This window comes from Camellia sinensis, chromosome 4, assembly GCF_055761805.1.
Source record: "Camellia sinensis isolate YWXY chromosome 4, ASM5576180v1, whole genome shotgun sequence".
Lineage (NCBI taxonomy): Eukaryota > Viridiplantae > Streptophyta > Magnoliopsida > Ericales > Theaceae > Camellia > Camellia sinensis.
In genome coordinates this window covers 213422639-213436433 of record NC_138964.1, presented here as the reverse complement: position 1 = coordinate 213436433, position 13795 = coordinate 213422639, and the positions used below count along the sequence as shown (strand labels likewise).

General features: G+C 38.7%; 1 pseudogene across 1 annotated transcript in view; it reads right to left on the bottom strand.

The window, feature by feature from the left end:
• Positions 1-13795, bottom strand: part of LOC114283887 (uncharacterized) — a 31109-nt pseudogene that overhangs the window by 15823 nt on the left and 1491 nt on the right. The window contains exons 3-5 of the transcript XR_014328363.1: positions 12552-12749; positions 12269-12373; positions 11961-12047 (exon numbers count right to left, since the gene is read on the bottom strand). The product of XR_014328363.1 is annotated as an uncharacterized LOC114283887 (transcript). The remainder of the gene's footprint in view (positions 1-11960; positions 12048-12268; positions 12374-12551; positions 12750-13795) is intronic.

The following is a 13795-nucleotide window of genomic DNA, read 5'->3' as shown; positions in this document are numbered from 1 at the left end:
TCTCTCCTTGTTTGCTGCTTTTCCAGTTGACAGGTTTGCCATGGATCTTCCAACACGTTTCGCGTGTATGGCGAGGCTTGTTGCAAAAATCACACCAGACCCGTGGCTTATCATCAAACCTGCGCAGGTAATTTGCAGCCTTGTTGGCCGCAGCATCGCTAATTAAAGCAGAAATTTCAATTGATTCACCAGTACCTTTTTTCTTAAGCATGACGCTCCTTCGGCTCTCTTCCCTTCTGACTTCGGCAAATACTTCGCCAATGGATGGGAGAGGAGGCCTGCCAATAATTCTTCTTCGCACTTCATCGAACTCAATGTTGAGGCCGGCAAGAAACTTGTAAATACGGCTGTCTTCCACAGTTTTCTTGTGGTGGTTGCAGTCGTCAACCGATTTCCATTCGTATGTGTTGAAGATGTCAAGATCCTGCCGCAACCTTTTCAACGAATTGAAATATTTGGTGACGGAATCATCTCCTTGACGAATCTCTCCCAACTTCAAAGTTAATTCGAAAACTTGAGATTGATTTCCTAGGTCAGAATACATCTGACTAACATTATCCCACAACTCTTGTGCAGTAGTATAGCACATGTAATTAAAGCTTATATCCTCCTCCATGGAATTGACCAACCATGTCATAACCATGGAGTTTTCAGCGTCCCAACTGTCGAACAGCGGATCATTAACAGCAGGAGTCTTCTTGTCACCAGTGATGTAACCGATCTTTCCTTGCCCACGAATATACATCCGGACAGATTGTGACCAGCGGAGAAAATTATCACCATTTAGGCGGATGGTGGTGATTTGGACAGAGTGAGAGTTGGACGTTTTCACCGGAATGGCAGCGGCAGGGGTTGAAGTGGTTTCGGACGTGACTTCCGACATGGCTATAACGGTTTTAGGGCTGCTGTGTTTTTTGTTGCTCTGATACCAACTAAGAAAATATGAGGAAGAAGAACTCCGAAAATATGAGGAAGAAGGAATATATTTCTGTTATATTCAAAACTTCTTATCTTACAAGACCAAATGACACTCCTTATATAGGAGATATTACAAACATCATTATAACCCATTATATGCCACTTACATATTATATATTACCACTATCTACCACTATCATATTATATACATGCCACTATCTGCCACCAACACCACTATCATATTCTATACATGCCACTATCTTATTATATACATTAACACAAATTTCCAGCAAAAAGCCTAGGCAAGATGGCATACATGTGGGCTCATGCTTAAGGCATAAAGCATGACCTACCAAAAGCATTGAAATAGTGAAATATGAGAGAGTATGGCCACACTACACATACTGAAATCATGGTAGAAATGAGGCCAAAGCATGCAAACAACTCACGTAAGCCATGTTAGAGACCATGAAACTCAAAGCTAGTGAGCAAGAATGCACTATGGCTATACAAAGCATGGCATGCATGACCAAAACAACATAAAACAGAGCTTAAGCATGCTAAAACATGAGTAAAAGCTTGCTGGAGTTGAGCCAAAAACATGCTAGAATAATGGTCAAAAGCATGATGCATGTTAGGCTAGTGAATGGAAATGCACTACAAGTGCAAGGATTATGCAAGAGGCTTCAAACCAACCCTTGATAGAGCTATAACATGCTAAAAAAATGGCAAAAACATGCTAAGATGGGCCTTAAAGAGGTAGAAAAACATGCCACTTTGATAAGCCATCAACACAAGCATACAAGAGAAGAGGAGGGGGGACAACCCCCTCCTATTTAAGACCTTAAAACATACTTTCCACCACTGAAATTCCTCTAGAATTCAGTGGTGAAGAGGCCAAATAAAGGCTAAAACAAAGGCCTAAAGTAATGGCTCAAAAGCCTAGCAAATAAGGCATGCAAGGGAGTAAACCACCCCCAACACCAAAGAGGCCTTAAACAAACATGTTAAGCACTTCAAAACAAGACCTTTTTCAGTTGAAAGCTAAGCCAAAAGAAGCATGCAAAGTTGGCTAAATAAGCTAAGAAAACAAAGCCTTAAAGAGGTAAGGAACTCACCCTTGAAGAACCTCTTTAGAACAGCAACTTCTGAGCCAAAGAAACAAACTTTAAGGGTCCAAACAAGGTCCTCTAGCACCTCAGTAACAAAGCAATGGTGCTTTACTAGGTGTTGTAGTGCAAAAGTGAAAAGAAAGCACACTTTAAGGCACAAACTCACACAAATATAGAGAGAGAGGAAGAAATATAGAGAGAGATAGATATGTATATCTCTAAACCAATTTTCAGAACCTCTAGAAAGGGAGAGGGGCCTCCCCTCTTATAGAAATTCAAGTTTTGAGCTTGTTGGACAAGTTAAAAGCTTGGTTCAATCCCTCCATACACGTGTATGGAGGATGAAATTTGTGCTCACCAGCTGTCACAGCTGGCACAAAAATATCTGCAAAAGCAAATAAAAAGGCCTCGGCCAACAAACATGGCTGACCGGCCAAAAAGGGTGCCAACCGGCCACCACTGATGGCCGATGGATAGAAGGAAAGGTCGATAGGCATGAGACCTGGCCGATGGGTTGTAGGGCTGGCCAACAAGCCACCCCCTTCCCTTAGAAACAAAACCACAAGCTCTTGGTCCACAACCAAGCACAAAACAAACAAGTTGAGAGGCTCCAAGGCAAAGCGCGCAGCCGAGACCTTTAGGAACTCAAAATGAACACGAGCATGGATGATCATTGAGTGTTCAAACGATGACGTCCAAGTCTTGAGGACGGTCAAAAATGGGGTGTCTATACCTTTGTGTGCCAGACTGTTTTGACTTGAGGAAATGCCTTATGACTGAAGCCCACAACTCCAAAGTTGCCATGCATCTAGGAACTACAAAGATGTATCATGACGTGAAACAGAATTTTTGGTGGCCTGGAATGAAGAAGTGTATTACAGACTTTGTGGCTAGATGCTTACATTGCCAACAAATTAAAGCTGAACATCAACGACCCACTGGATTACTACAACCGCTTCCAATACCGGAATGGAAGTGGGAACATATTACTATGGACTTCATTGTGGGATTACCTCACTTTCCTTGACGTATGGATTCTGTCTGGGTAATTGTTGATCGTTTAACTAAATCCGCACATTTCTTACCTGTTAAATCGTTGTATGATGCAAATAAGTTGGCTAACTTGTATGTTAATGAGATTGTGAGATTGTATGGCGTGCCAATACCTATTGTATCTAATAGAGATCCTATGTTCACTTCAAGATTCTGGCAGAGTCTACAGCAAGCTCTAGCAACTGAATTGAGGCTAAGCAATACTTATCACCCACAGATAGATGGCCAATCTGAATGGACCATTTAAACGTTGGAAGATTTGTTACGGATGTGTGCTCTATACTTTCAAGGCAGTTGGGAAACCTACTTACCGTTGGCCGAGTTTGTGTATAATAATAGCTACCATTCAAGTATTGGTATGGTTTTTTACGAAGCTTTGTATGGTAGGAAATTCCGATCTCCGATCTATTGGGTTGAGGTAGGTGATAGACTGTTGTTGGGATCGGAACTTGTGCAAAAAACAACTAAGAAAATGAAACTGATTCAACAATGCCTAAGAACTGCACAGAGCCGTCAAAAGAGTTATGCGAATATCCGGAGAAGAGATAGAGAATATGAAGTTGGTGATCGTGTGTTCATAAAAGTAACTCCAATGAAAGGTCAAACGCGATTTGGGGTGAAAGGCAAGTTGATACCAAGATATGTTAGGCCATATGAAATTCTTGAGAAGATCAATTCAGTAACATACCGGGTAGCCTTACCTCCGGTGATGGAGCATATGCACAACGTTTTTCATGTTTCAATGCTTCGAGATTACTTACGAGACCCGCTCTACGTGATAGAACCGACTCATGTGCTTCTGAAAGATGATTATACTTACGAAGAGAGACCAATACAGATCGTTAACCGCCGAATCAAAAGATTGAGGAACAAGGAAATTCCCTTGGTGAAAGTTGACTAGCAAAACCATAGAGGGACCTATTCAACTTGGGAGATAGAGGAGGATATGATGAAGAGATACCCAGATTTGTTCCCTCTAGACCCGGTGTATTTCCAAAACGAAGGTAATTCGAGTTTGGAGGACCAAACTCTTTAAGGGGGGAAGACTGTAACAACCCCGACCTCTGATTTACGTTAATACGTGGTTAAATAAGATTAATCAGTAATTAAGAGAAATTCTGAATTAAATTGCATATATGTGTTGCCTTATTTATGTTTATATCTGTTTAACCTAGAAATATATGTTTCCATTTCCGTCTCAATTTGCGAATTGAAGGCCTTATAGGCATCCGATTCAGAAATTGACTTGGTATACGTGTTATTTAGAAATTTTAGAATTTTAATGTAGGTTCAATTAAAATTCGACTCGAAACGAATAAAATAATCCCATTTAGTTATCTTTGACTCAAACTAATTCATTAGTTGAGCCTATATAAGGCCTCCACACCACCTAGACTCATCTTTTCTTGACCATTTTTGAGACAAAAACGTGAGAGAGAAGAGAGGGAGTGAAGAGAAGTTTAAACTCAAGGGAATGAAGCTAGCATTTGGGAGGAACTTTGGAACTTGACCTCCTACCTCAAAGAATTAAGCATCTTAGACCTAATTGAACACCTAAGGTAAGAAATCAAACCTTTAGTTTTGTAATTGAATTGGTTCATACATGAATTCAAGAGAATTGAGCTAAGAAAAGCAAGAATTAAGCTTAAGAGGTGGAAAGGAAGATCAATTCATACATGCATGTGCATTTCATTGCATTTGGGGCATGTTTTCTAAAAAATTCTCTCATGCATGTAATAAATTGAGCTTAGTTGTAGGAATTTATCATGTTTTACATCCTCTTATCTCATTTGATTATGTTTTGAAAATTTTGAACCCAAGTCAATACATGCATGGTGTTTGTACTCATAATTCAAGTTTGAATTGAAGAATCCACTTGTTTTTTCCTTGATTTTGAGTAATGATTTTTACTTCATGATGTTTTGCAAGTTTACAAGAGTTTCCTTAAGTTTTTGGCCCAAGAAACCATAATTTATAGCTTTGGGGTTGAATTTGAAGCTTGGAAGCAATTCTGGAAATTCCAAAATTCTGTTTCCACGCTCGAGCGATAAATCCTGCGCTCGAGCGACCACTTTTATTTTTGCGCTTCCGCTCAAGCGACCAAAAGTCCACTCGAGTGTAAAATGCATGCTCCCAGAAGTTTGCATGTTTTGCAAACCACTCGAGCAACAAAAATTGCGCTCGAGCGAGGGCATGAGTCTTGCGCTCGAGTGGTGTAGACACTCCATTTTTGACCGCTCTTAGGACTTGGGTGCCACTGATAGCTTACATGGTGATGATAGATGTGCAGTGCAAAGATTCGATTTCTTCAGTAAGAGGAGCTTCAAATCCCAACTTCACACCCCTTTTTGGACCAAAACCATTTTGACCAAAAGATTTTAGACCTTAAAACCCTCTTTTTCAAAATAGTTTTTGAAAAAGTTCCTACGATGTTCCGACGCTCGCATTTTGTTAAATGTTGCGCTTTTCGGTAAACCGAGCAAGGACAAAGTGGAAATGCGTGAAAGAGAGGTGAAATTTTTGAAAAATATTTCAAAACATCTTGTTTAGAGGTTTGAATTTGAAGAAAGTTTGAGGAGAGGGAATAAACCAAGTTGGGGGAGAAGACGGGCATGAACCGTTAAAAGATAGTCGGGCAGCCCTCGCTAAATCGGGCCTATCCATTTGAACACTTGTATTTTATCTATGACGCCACCACCATTGGAAATTGGACTTTCGGGGCTTCATTTTGCACTCAAGAATCTCTTAAAGCCGTGTCTGGATGAGGGAGATATGGCTGGTTGAAGTTGGGCATCAATCCGGTTGGACCAAAATCGAGCAGTCTTCACTAAAAGAGGGATATCTCTTAGAACACTTGGAATTTTGATGTGAAGCTACCACAATTGGAAATAAGACTCTCGGGGCTTCATTTTAGGCTCAAGAATGACCTCAAAAGGATCCAGACGAAGGAAATATGCCTGTCTGAAGTCGGGGCCAGAACCAATTTTTTTTGTCGGCCATTGGTGGAGTGTGCCGGCCACAAATGGAGCTTGTCAGTCATAGGTCAGCCAAAAGTGACCCTAGTCGGCCACCATTAGTGGCTGGTCGGCCACCAATGGTGGCTGGTCGGCCAAAAGTGTCCAGAAAGCTCAGAATTTGTAGATATTTTGCTCCAGCTGTCTCTAAATCAGATATTTTCGACCAAGGCTCTATCTTTTCTATAAATAGAGAGCCTTCTCTATGGTTTGAAAGGTTAGAACAATTTAGGAGTGAAATATTTTGGGGAGCCTCTCTCTCTACAATCCTCTCTCTCTAGAGCTTTCGTGCTTAGAAGCTTGCATACATCAAACTTTAACCTATCAGCCCTTAATCAAAGTTGTTGATCTTTGGGATGAGGTTGTTTGAGGCTCTCTTGGAACTCCTTAAGGTGGTTTTTCTTGGTTTTGTTGCTTAAAATTGTGTTGTGCTTCAAGAGGTATAACTCTCTCCCTTTAAGCTTGTTTTTCATATTTGCTTTGCCATCTTTTTCCACCATTTCAAGGCTAGTTTTTGCATGTAAAGAGTTCTGTTTTTCAGTCCTAAAAGTGGTGGTTTGAGCCTTTATGAGTTAGGGGGTTGTCCCCCCCTTTTTGCTCTTTAGCTTATTAAGCTTTTTGCACTATTTCTCATCACCTTCAAATCAAACTTTTTTGGACTTTTTACCACTGAAACTCAGAGGTTTTTCAGTGACAAAAACCATGTTTTGAGGTCCAAAATGGGAGGGGGTGGCTTCCCCTCCTTGTGTCTTGTTTGTAAGTGTAGATAGCCTAACAGGTGAGCATGTTTTTCTACCATTTTGTGACTTGATTTCAGCATGTTTTTGCTACTTTTTTGACTTGTTTTACCTCTATTTAGGGCTAGTTAAGTCACTTGAACCTTGTCTTGCATAGCTATAGTGCAAATGCCTTCACTTGCTTAGTGTTTTAAGGCCTCTAACATGCTTTGCTTTTGTTGCTTGCATGTTGTAGCATCATTTAGCATGTAATTTCAGTGTATATATCTCTGTCACACTCACTTATCTTACTCTTTCATTGCTTTTGAGAGTTGTGCTTTGAGCCTTGTTTGTGAGCCAACATGTGAGCATGTTTTTCTTGCCTTCTATGCTTCAATCTCGGCATATTTTAGCCTCTGACTTGGCATGTTTTAGCTCTGTTTTGAGCTGGTTTGGTCAATTAAGCTTGATATTGCATGCCTCTAGTGTAGTGCTCTTCACTAGCTTTGATGTTTTTGGCTTTGAACATGTTGTGCATGTGTTGCTTGCATGTTGTAGCACTATTTTTTATACCATTTCAGCACTGAAAATTTTACAACCCCCTCTATTCTTCACTTTTCAATTTGTCTTGAAAGTGGCTTTGAGCCCCTTGTTGGCTTGAGTGTGAAGTTGAGACTCTCATGCCTAATGGTTTTAACTCTCTCATGAGGGTTCCTCCTAACCAACAGCATGAGACCTCTTTCATGCTCAAGGCATTTGTGGCTTAGGCTGTCTTTCCAATTAGAGGACTTTCACATTAGACTTAATTAGTTAAAGGATTAATCGGTAATGTAAAATGTATAAACAAAATGAGCAAAGTAAAACATGAACAAGATAAGCATTTGTGTTGCATTGCATGTGTTTGGATCGGACGTTAATCCAAACACAAGAAATGTGGGACGTTTCATACTCAAAGTGATAAAACGTGTCACGTTTCTTGGTTGCCATCACCCTTGATCATGCATGATAGAGTGGTGGTCTTTGAGTCTTATTTGTGCATTCATTGACTTTGTACAAGCTTGACTCTTTGACCATCATGCATTGAAAATGCTTGGTTGATGGCTTGAGAACGAAGAATTACACTCCTTTGAGCTTGAGAAATAATAAGGAGGGTAATAGTGCATATATTGTGTGAGAATACACTGCTTTGCCTCTATTTTGCTCTCCATTGCAGCAAAAAGGAGAATTCCAGGGAAAGGGTGGCCGACAGCCACAAACAGTGGCCGACCGGCCAGTAGTAGTGGCCGACAGTCACCTATGGTAGTCGACCGGCCATCAATGGAAAAGTTGCTCAAAGTGTTCCTAAGGTGGAGCAGAAGTAGTCTGTTATTTGGTGTATTGTTCAGAGATCAAAGCAAAGTGAAAACAGAGGCATCCAAAGGCAAGGTGGTGGATTTTCGGAACGAAGCCTACCGAGCATGCATATCTCTCTCGCCCACGAGGCCACTTTATTGCTTCATTAGCTAGTTGTAACTAATTAATACATGTGTTGTAATTAATTAGTTTAATCTGTTTTGTAATATTTTAATTAGTTTAGCATAATTAGTTATTCATTATGTTGTGATAATTAATCAGTTAGAATAGTTAATTAGTTGTTTTGTAATAATTAGCTTAATTAGCGTAGCTAGTTAGCTTATTTATTCGGACCCTCCTTTGCGAGGGCGTAATGTTATAATAAGCGTGCGTGTGTGTGTGCATGTCTTCCAACCCCACGTTTTTCTCTTTTTTACTTAACCGTTTTTGATGGTTAGTTTAGGGTCATGTTTCGATTAGCATACCTTATGCTTGCATGTTTGCATCATCCATTTGTCTTACATGTACCGGACTTGGCGCATCATTCAAACTGCATCGTATTTCAATACCTCTTTGAATACATGTATCAAATCGTTACATTCATATGTCATCTTAGATAGTCGAGCCTATTATATTGCATTATTGCATGTGTTACATTAGGCATTTTGTATAGTTAGGATCATGCATATTTCTAACTAGCTTTTGTTTTGGCTCGGAGTACACTGTAAGTGTTAGCTTAATTAGCATACTTGCATGAGTGTGAGTGTTGACATGATCGCATGCTTGCCATGAGACTATTTGCTTAAGTGCTTAAACGCATGAATGCCTGTGGATGAAGGATTTGTTGCTTGAATTGGAACAATTCGATGATTGTGAGTTTTAAGCCCACTTTGCGAAGCGGCAAATCATGTTTTAAGCCCACTTGAGGGTGGCAAATCCGCGCTTTAGCCCACTTGCGAGTAGCACTTTCAAACTATTTTCGAAAACAAACATGAGTTATTTTGTTCCAATTCTCGCGACTTAGTCTATACTTGATTGTGTGTGCGTCACATAGTAAAGTTAGATTAATAACCGGATAAGAACATATGAGATTTATAAAACAACATATCATGCTTAGTAGAAGTCGATCCTTTGATCGAGGGTGCTCATTTCAGGACCTTCCCCTCTCGTACCTAAGTTCCCGAGCCGAGACAACTTTGGTGATAACGGACACGTGACTTTCGACACGAGTCAGGGTTTCCTAAATTTTTCAAAAACAAAGCATTTAGGTAGCGACTCTGTAATCTGGCAAAGCAATCCAGTTTTGGCATTATTTGATTTAAAATCTGATTTTCCAAAATGATTTGCTGGATTGGACTCTTTGGTGCTTATCGGTCTCATATTGCACTTTGTGAGATTAGATTCAGAACCGTAACAGGAGTCCGAACTGTAGAGGACCAATTCGCGCCTCTCCAAAAGGGGGGCGCGCGAAGAAAATCGAGTCTACAAGTGGATAAATCAAACAAACAACACTTTTGCAAAGTTTACAGACCGCTCGAGTGAAGGAATGTGCTCTCAAGCGACCACTCACATTTTGCATGTCCGCTCGAGCGAAGAAAGCTGCGCTCGAGCGAGACCCCTGTTTTCAGCAATTTTTGTTAAGTGTTTTTAAGTGCATTTTAGCATTTTCACTGCATCAAAGGCATTTCTAGGCCAAGATTAAGACACCATAATGAGGATAAGAAGTAAAAACACACCAAGATAAGAAAGAATTAAGTTAATGTTTTCGGGTGTGTAATTCAGGACGTGTTCGCTCTGTAACTGTGTAGGTCACGCGCCACAAGAAGTCTGATTTGCCCATTCTGTCTGTTTTTCTTGAAGCCATCTATTACTTATGAGTAATAACTTAGTAAAGCTATGTTCAACTTTATTTATTTTCTGTATGAAGTAATAAGATTTGTTTTCTAAACTGCTATTTGGAATGCTATTTGTGAATCATGAATGAAAGTTCATTTTTCTGAAATGTATTTGTGGCATCCTTAGTTCACGTGGCCCTTGCCTAGGAGTAACAATACCGTGGTTTATATTCATGTGGCCCTTGCCCGAGGGTAACAATACCGAGGCCTATATTCATGTGGCCCTCGCCTGGAGGTAACAATACCATGGCTACTTGCGTGCAAGATATGAACCCTTATGGTTGTCCATACCGACTATGCAAAATGTGATATGTCATGATAGCTAAATGGATGTACCATAAATACTTGCTGTCAGAATTACATTCTGGAAAGAATGTAAATCTGTTTCTGAAAAGGATTCGTTTCTGATATAAACTCTGATTTCTGACTCTGTGATGGACATGATTCATTAAAATCCTTTACCTTGTTATTATTCATTGGGCTTCTGCTCATTATTTATATTATGTATGTAGGTGAGCAGATACGTGACCAGGCCTAAGCTACTGCCTGGAGTCTTGGGTTAGCCAGCCACTGTGCCTCCCAGGGAGGTTCCCTTTTTGTAATGTCCGTTTTGTAACCTTACTGCAGATATTTTTGTTTGTTTTGCTTATCTGTACTTTGGGCTAAGTCCCCATTTGGCTATACTTGTGTAAATGGATGATGTATGACTTATGTGTTTGTGACGTCACAAGTATATACGTAAGTTTGTTTTGAAGATTACTGTCTCATATACATCAACACAGCTCTATGGACTATGTCTATTTTATCTATTTGCTTCCGCAGTCCCTAATTATATCTTGTTCTGTTAGGAGCTCTTTGGTAATCCAAGGATTACTACAAGTATATACATAAGTTTGTTTTGAAGATTATTGTCTCATATACGTCGACGCAGCTCTATGGACTATGTCTACTTTATCTATTTGGTTTCGCAGACCCTAATTATATGTTGTTTTGTTAAGGGGCCTTTGGTAATTCAAGGATTGCTGGCCGGTTACGACGCTAAACTTATAGGGGCAGTTTGGGTCGTGACAACATCCAAGATGGACTTCAAACTCAGACCATTGTTTGACAATACTGTACAAAAAAGACGAGGCACAAGCACATGATTAGGATAGAATGATTATTAAGTAATCACACAAAGGACATTAGCCAGTGTTGGTAACATAAATTGTCATTCAACCCAGTTTAACCATTCGGGGTATCTACTGAAAAACAAAAGGAACAAAGAGTTGTTGCTGGAATCAGTCTTTTTAGTAATTAGTCATATTGGGCTAAAATTGAAAACAAAGCAATTGCAAATTATTAAGCAGGGTGAACACTTCCACAGGCATAAAGTCCTTTCATTAGCTTGACAGTTCAGCAGGCAGAGGAAGGAAGGTGGAAAGAGTCACTACATGTTGTTTAACACAAAATTTGAGCTCACATCCTCAAATTGTGACCTTATTCAACCAAGGGCTAACAACAAATGCATATAAACTTATTTTGTGGTTAAAACAACAGCAAAACCATGAGTACAGAATGCCATACATAACAAATTGGACTATCAAAACTTCATTTGTGGACCCAATAATAAAAAATAAAGCCGGGTAATAAAATCTCCACCTAAATTCCAATAAGGGCCTATAGACTAAATTTCCCTACTAAGATTAGCTGGCAAAGCAGTTAATATAGTACTTTCTAGACCAACTTCCTTGAGGTCTGAGTGGTTGGCAAAGGAATTAATAGTGCTTAATTGTAAGCATGCTATGATATATTAGTTCATTAAAATAGTTATTATGTTTATGTACAACCACATACTCAAACATATACATAACATCAAAGTTCATGCAGCAATGTGAAGGGAAAAAAAAGGTAAACCAACATCATTTTACAACATAATACCTCTGGTCTGTTTGATTCAGCGGTTAGTGTGACGTCCAAACCCACTTTCGCGGCAACCAACCCCGGCAAAGAAGTTCCAGCTCCAAGCTGTAAACTAACAATTATAACAACATTAGATAATCACAATTCAAATATTAAAAATTAAAAAAAAAAATTAAAAACACAAAGGAGTGCACTATATTTACAAAAAATAGCCAGTTACAACACAAATTCATTCACTTATGGTTCAAGAATAAGAGATTTACATATGGAATTTTGAAGTAAAGATTACACACACCTTGGAATTTTGAAGTAAAGATTACACAAACCTTAATCATGCTAACACCAGAAAAGCATGACATTTGTTACCAAACATACTCGGCCAGAACAACACTACATGGCCACACAAACAACCCATATTCTTCTTTCATGCTCTGAGCTAACATCATCGAGGAACAAAAAATTCAAAATGTCAAAAATTGTACCATTACATTCAATCGGTAACCTAAATAAAAAATAAAAGCTTTTTTGGTTTGGCTACGGTTCTTATTGTTTTCCTGCAATTTCTTAGAAACCAAATAGAATCATAAGGATTTCGAGTAAATATTCTACCTCAATGATGGTGATGGAGAAGGTTTCTAAGTTTTTGCTTGGATTGCCGAAGTGATGGTGAGATGTAGTGGTCATCTGCTGATCAGCCAATGAAGATGAAGATAAAGAAGACGATGACGATGGTATGATCATCGACGTCAAACAAATGGAGCATGACACGAAGCATGATACACAACTACCTTTCAAATACCTTCACATCTACAAACAAAAAAATCGCAAAAACATAGCAGCAAATATTGAAAAGGAATTGATTTCAAACCATTTGCAACTCCAAAACTTATCACATTGACTGTGTGTCATGCTTAATTGATTCATGCATATAATAGTAAAAAGTTATGTCAAGACAACATGGAATAGATTACTATCGTAACATTGATAGCATTTACCAAACCTTCAGTTTCTCAATGATTTTCTGGTGAAATACATGGAAAGATACCATCTCATCTTCAATTAAAGAATGTTTTTACTAATAATAAAAAAAAAAAAAAATCAACAATTCAATCAATCCATTTGAAAATACAATGGAATCAAATTTTCTTTTTCTTTTTTTTTCCCCCCTAATTGACTAACAGAGACCAAATCAAGGCTTTCAACTTAGATAATGAAAGGTAAAGAAAGCCTTTCTTATAGCTATGTGACAGCTTTCATGAAAGTGGATACATTGGAGCTGTTCAATAACCCAACTCGTAACATTGGCATTCTAGGAGAAAAGTAAAGAGATGGTCAAATTCAACACAAACTCATCCCAGTTTATGTCTATATGACTAATTTAGTATATAGATAATAGACACCCAACTTTATGTCTCAACCCAAGTCGTAGATTTATCATCAGCCTAACATTGGCATTCTAGGAGATAAAAGTAAAGAGGTGGTCAAATTCAACACAAACTCATCCCACTTTATGTCTATATGACTTTTATGTCTATATCACTAATTCAGTATATAGATAATAAACACCCAACTTTATGTCTATATGAGTATAGATATCAAATTGAATGCGTGGCTGACAAATATCTGTTAATTACAATTTTTACCTAACGTTGTCTCTGCAATTTCTAAGGTCAAAAAAAAAAATTGTGAAAAGGACTAAAATGGATTACAAAATTTTTTATAAAGTAATAAAAAATTGAAAAAGAGAGTTATTCAAAATTAAAAACTTCCCTGATGGTTATTTTTCTTCATGATTTTCATGGTAACCAAAGTAATAATGATTTTCTTTACAAGTTCTTCCTATTTTCCTTGTC